This window comes from Micromys minutus, assembly GCF_963924665.1.
Source record: "Micromys minutus genome assembly, chromosome: 1".
Taxonomy (NCBI): Eukaryota; Metazoa; Chordata; class Mammalia; order Rodentia; family Muridae; genus Micromys; species Micromys minutus.
The window spans coordinates 246,115,996-246,122,580 of NC_137969.1; positions in this window are offsets into that span (position 1 = coordinate 246,115,996).

Genomic DNA, 6,585 nt, shown 5'->3' on the forward strand with positions numbered 1-6,585 from the left:
AATTGAAACAATTTTAACACCCGCATAATACACAAACTCAGGAAGAAGAATTTGTGCCCCCAAACCACGATTTTACCTGAAAGAGGTTGACAGTTCATTTCGGAGCTATGGCTGGCTGATTTGCTAAAGTTACCCATAATATCATGTACCCACACAGTAAATGTTTTGCTGAAGTTTTTGTAACACACACACACACACACACACACACACACACACACACACACACACACACACATATTTACATGTCTGTGTATTAGTGAGATAATTAAGTGAGAGTGTTAAAGCCAATGGGGGAGCCTCTTCCATAGCCTGGGATGCTAACTGATGGTAGGTATTCTCTCTTTTGTTTGGTGGGGGCCAGGTGTTTGTATATTCCAGAAGATTTGTCCAATGGTCACAAAGATGTTAGGTTGGGTACAGACAGGGACACTGAATGACTATTATAAGGGCTAAAGACATCCCAGAGGATTAAGCTCTGGACTTGCAATTCTCCACAGTCAGGAATGTTCTGAGGAGAAAATCACACCCATGCAAAGTTCAATCAAAGGTACAGCTTCTTCCCTAAAACAGTGGCTCACAAAACTGTATCCTGATTCATCCCTGCCCTGCAGAGGAAACTGTTGGCATATCCAGAAACATTTCTTTCCATCTAGGTTCCTTTAAGATATACAACCACCAACCTGCTCTGGCTGCCCATGCTATGCTTTCACGCAAGCAGCAAGTTCTACAGAACTGGCTTTTCAGATCTCTGTGGGGTGTTCTGGGCATCAAGTTCATTGAGGCATCATTTAGAGAGGATGTCCCACTTTTAGTACAAACTTTTCTAACTTCAGACAAAACTGTAGTTACTTAATCAAACATTGGCTCAGATCTAGAAACTTACATGACTTCTCTTCTCCCCTAAATTGTCTCATCCGTATCTTAGTCTCCCCACCCCCCAATTTCCATTTTGTCTCATACACTTGCCCTTCCAGACTGCCTGTGTTTACTACCTTAAATGCTGCTCTCTTGTGGAGGAGCTTACAGAGAGAGAGGGGTGTTTGAGAATATGCATCTCAGTTCTTGCTTCCAATAGGGCTCTGAAGACTGAGATGGAGACAGAAACTGTTGGGGTCCTGTATGGAGGAAGTTATGCCACATCAAGAAGAAATAACCAATAAAACATGTTTTCGGTAAAAAAAAAAAAAAAAAAAAAAAAAAAAAAAAAAAAAAAAAAAAAAAATCCTGCTCTCTGGACATCTTCTAGGTGACTGTCCCAGCCTCTCCTTTAAGGTTGTGAATTCTAACACTGGCTTTTGTAAGTTAGCCAGGCTAAACAGCTGACACTACAGTGCTGCACCAGGAGTTCCTGGTGATGTATTCCTCTAGGGAATTCATAACTTAGTGCCCCAGTTATTCAGAAAGTGTGGTCAGTTTCTGTCTTAGTCAGGGTTCCTATCGCCCTGATGAAACATAATGATGAATAGAGACCTGGGAGGAAATGTTAATTTTGCTTGTACTTCCACATCACAGTTACTCACACAGGAAGAGAGGACAGGAACCAAGTAGGGTAAGAGCCTCATGGCGAAGCTGATGCAGAGCCAATGGGGAGTGCTGCTTACTGGCTCGCTCTCTTCCCCTGTAGACACAGTAGAATGAGAATTGGTAACCATGCAATAGAATCAATATTAGGCTACCTTGATATCTCCTCTGCCAGTGATATTAGTTCAAAACATTCCAGGTTTGGCCTTAGGAATATTCTTAGGACAAGGCAAAAAAGTGCTTACAACCTTTGCCACAATATCACAAGAATGGTCTCTAGCCCAGCTCCTAATATCACTCCTTCCTGAGCTCTGTTTCCATAATCCACATTGTTCTTAGCACTACTGTCCTCCAAGCTCCTACTGCAATGTTCCTTTACCCTGCTTAAAGCAATCAAGAGCTTTCCTAGGCCAAAGTCTCAAAGTCTTCTGAATTTTTCCCAGATATCCCATTCAGACCTGTCACAACAACGAGTCACGTTCAGACACCAATGTCTTGTAGGACTTGCTTTTCTGTTTCTGTGAAGAAACACCATTACCAAGGCAACTTATAAAAGACAATTTATTGGAATTATAGTTTCAGAGATGAGTTAATGTCCATCTTGGCAGGGAGAATGACAACAGGCAGGAAGGCATGCACAAAGTATGCAGGCAGGTAGGCAGGTAGGTAAACAGGTAGGCAGGCAGGCAGGAATGCAGCAATGCAGGAAGGAATTCAGGCAGGCAGGAATGCAGCAATGCAGGAATGCTGACAGTAGTGCAGACAGGTATGCAGCCAGTCAGGCCGACAAGGTACTAGACTGGTCCACAAGGAGGAGGCAGAGAAAGAAAACTAACTTGGCTTGCTCTGGGCTTTTGAAACTTCAAAGCTCATCTGCAGTGATGCACCTCCTCCATCAACATGTCCATGTCTTTTAGTCCTTCACAAACAGTTCCAGTATCTGGGAAACAAGCCTTCAAATATGTGAGCCTTTGAGGGTCATTTTCATTCAAATTACCACATTTACACATTTCTACCAGTGTGGGAGAGGCCTTTGCTCCTTTATCCCTTACCTTCAGATGGCCTTGTCATCAAATACAACTGTGTAAAAGCATTTACAAAATAATAACTTTCCCTCTATCTTGGCTAGCTGCAAAATAAATGAGGAAGAGGTTACAAGATTGATTTGATTAGCTTTAGAGTACAGGAGTTGTGCAGTCATTAATCTATCTTATTCCTCTGTTCGAGGCCAGCTCAGCTACCCACAGGTCCTCCCAGCACCAAAGTGAGGATTGAAACAAGAAAGACAAGTTAGTTAAAGTTGCAGCATGACTTCCGGCCAGACTTGAGGCCTGAGCCTCATGGCCGAAGCAAAGCTTGGTTTAATCCGTCTCTTTTTAAATCACTTTAATTACATGCAAAAAGGTAACATCAATTCTGAGACGCGGATCAAGCGAGATAACAACCAAGATCTTGTAAACATCTTACTGAAGGTCCGGTGAAAAAGGTCAGAGACAAAAATGGATGCTGCTGTGCCTACATCCTGAAATCCGCCCTGCCCTAAGCTGCATTCCTAAGGATACCGCCTGGAGCATCAAATATGAATGTGCTTTTCTATGCCACATTCTTAAAAGCCCTGCTCTGAACTTCAGATGTAGATGTACTTCCTTATAGCCTTGTTCTTGAGAGCCCTACCCTGAACTATAGATGCCAATGTGCTAGATACTAGCCCTTACAAGGCGTAGCACAGAAACCAGATTCCTGCCTTGGCCAGCCCCAAGATGTCCTGGGATAATATTAATATTGCTCCGCCATCAACTGTTCAGTGGTGCCGAAAATGCTCTCCACATTCCTCTAAGCTAATCTGGCTACCTCCCAATGAAAATCTACCAGATGCTTGCATTTTTAGTATTGACCTGCCAGTGTGTGCTCCAGGTGCGGTTTCAATGAGGCCTCTTGGCCCCTCTACAAGATGACCCTCTCCTCCTCCTCTCTCTCTCACCCATACAGACTGGGATATGACAGAAAAGAGCAGGGTCTGTCAGATTAACCTTGGTGAAATGTTAGGTTTACAGAGGTATTTACAGGACTGTGGGCAATGGACAGGCAGACATACAAAGTAAAAGGCTCAGTCTCCAGCAATGGTCTGCCTAATAGATCCCTCAGTTCAGCTAGGATTACACTCAGCTGGGGCAGGAGTGGGCAAGGCAGGCTGCTTGGATCACGATTCTTCAGCAATTCTTTGACCCTAACAAGAAAAGTACTAGGTACAGAACTTTCTGAAGGGTGAATAACTCTTGGAACAGTGGGAGAGAGACTGAGATACATTCTTGCCCTCCCTGGCTATATACCATTTTTTTTTCTTTCATGGAAATTTCATCTGCATGCAACCATACAATGTGTAACACATGTAACCAGTTTGTGGTCTGTGTCCTTATCTGTTGAGCCACTGAACCTGTCTTCAATCTCTACTTCAAAGCTGGCAAAGAGCTCTGAATGAAAAATCTGAGATGCCCACACTCTGGAGGATTAATTATTTAATATTCAAAGCCTGCATCTATTTAAAGACAATTATAGGATATAGGAACAAGAGTGCAATTCATACTCATGGGAAGTAACACTTGATAGAAAATTTCACCATTAAATTACATGGCTGAATTATTGAAAACTTTTGAGAACTTATGTTTAACTTATTAAAAATATTGTGTCTATACAATGGTTGAAGAAATTAGAAACAGAAGAGAGAAACTTTGTGAAGAGACTGAGACAATGCCATCCCATCCTCATTCATTTTGTATAAGCCAATACATTTCTCCACCTCCTATAACCTGAGGCACCTCTGCCTTGGCACCACGTTTGGGATTTTCATTACTGTAACCATGGTCCAGTGTATCCGCCAGAATAATCAATGTCTATGCAATCTAAAAATAACGTATGATAGCTGAAAGAGATATGAATGTAAAATGGCACGTTGCATGGAAAATAACCACCTTCTGTCAAAAGAAAAGTTGTGGCACAACATGAATCTGGTTCTCAGCTAACACTGAGGCGATCTTCAAGTTTTCCAGGAAGAATGTTTTAACCACTGAGCTTCTGCACCAAGAGACTATGAGGTGTGAGCCTGCTCTTGGCTGCTGATCAAAAGTAAAGAACTCACATGCTTTGGATTGGCCTCATCAGCATGGCTTTCTTTATCTTTCTGGAGTTTGTTGATTCCTGTACACAGGAGGAAACTGGAAACAATCCAGCAAATGGTATTTTATCTCATAGGAAGATTATTGTACACAAAAAAAAAGCAAAACTTTAAGAGGTATGGGAAAGAGCAAAGTACACTAAGTATTACCAGCAGAGTTATGAAAAAGTCACCATCAAGAATAAAATCAGTCTCCACGACATTAAGCTGGATGAAGAAGGCATGGCATAAGTAAGTTCATGATGAGATTAAAGTTGATGATATTAAAAAATGGAAAAGCTCATTGAGAAATTATCAGCCTGACCGAGGTGGGCAGAAACCCTGACAGCAGTGGCAGTCTGCTTTTAGAGCCTAAACCCTGTGTCTCCACACAGTGCGGCAGTACAGGTGCCAATGGTGCCACCAGCTCCGTGTACTACGGAAATTCAATTTGTACTTAAATTGTGCCTGGTGAACAAAAACCTGAGCCCAGAAAAATGAACACAGCAGTTGTACCAGACATTTAGGGAAGAACCATTCAGAAAAAGAGAATATTTCCAGTTCATATTGTGCTGTCATCAGGAGCCAGATACCCACACCAGACACCAGCATTTCAGAAAAAAGAACCACACTCTCAGATCTCTTACAGATACACATGGAGCTAAGCGAATACCTTGGACACAGAATTATCAGGTAGAACCTGCTGGTGCATAAGAGAGATGGGACTCAGAGAGAAGGGCCTCACACAAGCTCCAGGCAGGCTTTGTGATGTGAGACTTGAGGAGAAAGCATTAGGGAGTCTTAGAGGTCAGGGAAATGTAGGGTCTCTGTAGAGGGGTCATGGCCCAGCGTTAGAGCCACATCTCTCAGGACTCATGTAGCTCTGTTCCACACCTGTCTCTAGCCATGCCAGTCATGAAACTGAGTCAGGTTCTGCCTCTTTAGCCAGAAGCTCTCCCCAGATGCTGGTCCTCCAAACCTTGGCCTCTGCAAGCTGTGTGCATTCTGATTGAGAGGTGAAACCTTTCCCAGGTGAATCCACGCACAGTAAGCTTTGGTATGAGAAGGCTCAAGTCAGACGCTTGAATCCTCACCGACTGAGAGGGTTCCCTCACATGTCTAGGCGGATGAACATCTGGTGAGTTGTTGCCCATCTGCCATCCACACGCCTGCCTGTTACTTCTGGGAAGGATACTCCTGGGGAGTAGTTGTGGGACAGTCCTGGGGTCTGTTCTTCCCATACATTGACCCTGGTCTAGACTTTCCTGGGACCTCATGTGCCTTGAGACTCCCATAAAACCTAGAGCCTGGGGTTTGGAGGAGTACTTGAGAGGCCATCAGGATCTCAAGTTGGATGTGACATTGTGACTGGTGTCGGTTTGTGCCCTGGAGACCAAGAAGGTTTCTCTGTGACCTTTGATGTTTCTGTGTGACTCAAGGAACCAGATCCTCCCATCTTCATATTTATCACTTCTCTGGAGCTGGAATTGAGGAGCCCGTGTATATCAGATGAGACCAGAAGAGCACTGGAGTCGCTTTTGTCCTCTTCCCACCCACTGCACATCCCAGGCTGCCGAGCATGTGGAGCTGGTGGGAAGCAGATCCTAGACAGCTCGTTCCTCCTCCCATATGGTGCTGGTGTCTCCTGTAGATGGTGAGTCTCCCCTCTGCTCGGGAAGGAAGATAAGTGAATGAGCCCTTGAGAAGCAGTGGGCCTTCCTTGTCTGTGAAGTCCTCATGTCCTACTATGAGCCTGGTAAGTTTAGGCTCTTACAAAGGCCAACCTTTCACTTGTGCCCATAGGCACCTCACTTGGTGTCCGCCTCCCCGTCCAGCTCCCACAAACTCCATTCTCTGTCCCTGGCCCTCTCCCTCCGGGGTATTCCAAGGTTCTCTCCATCCCCAAATTATGC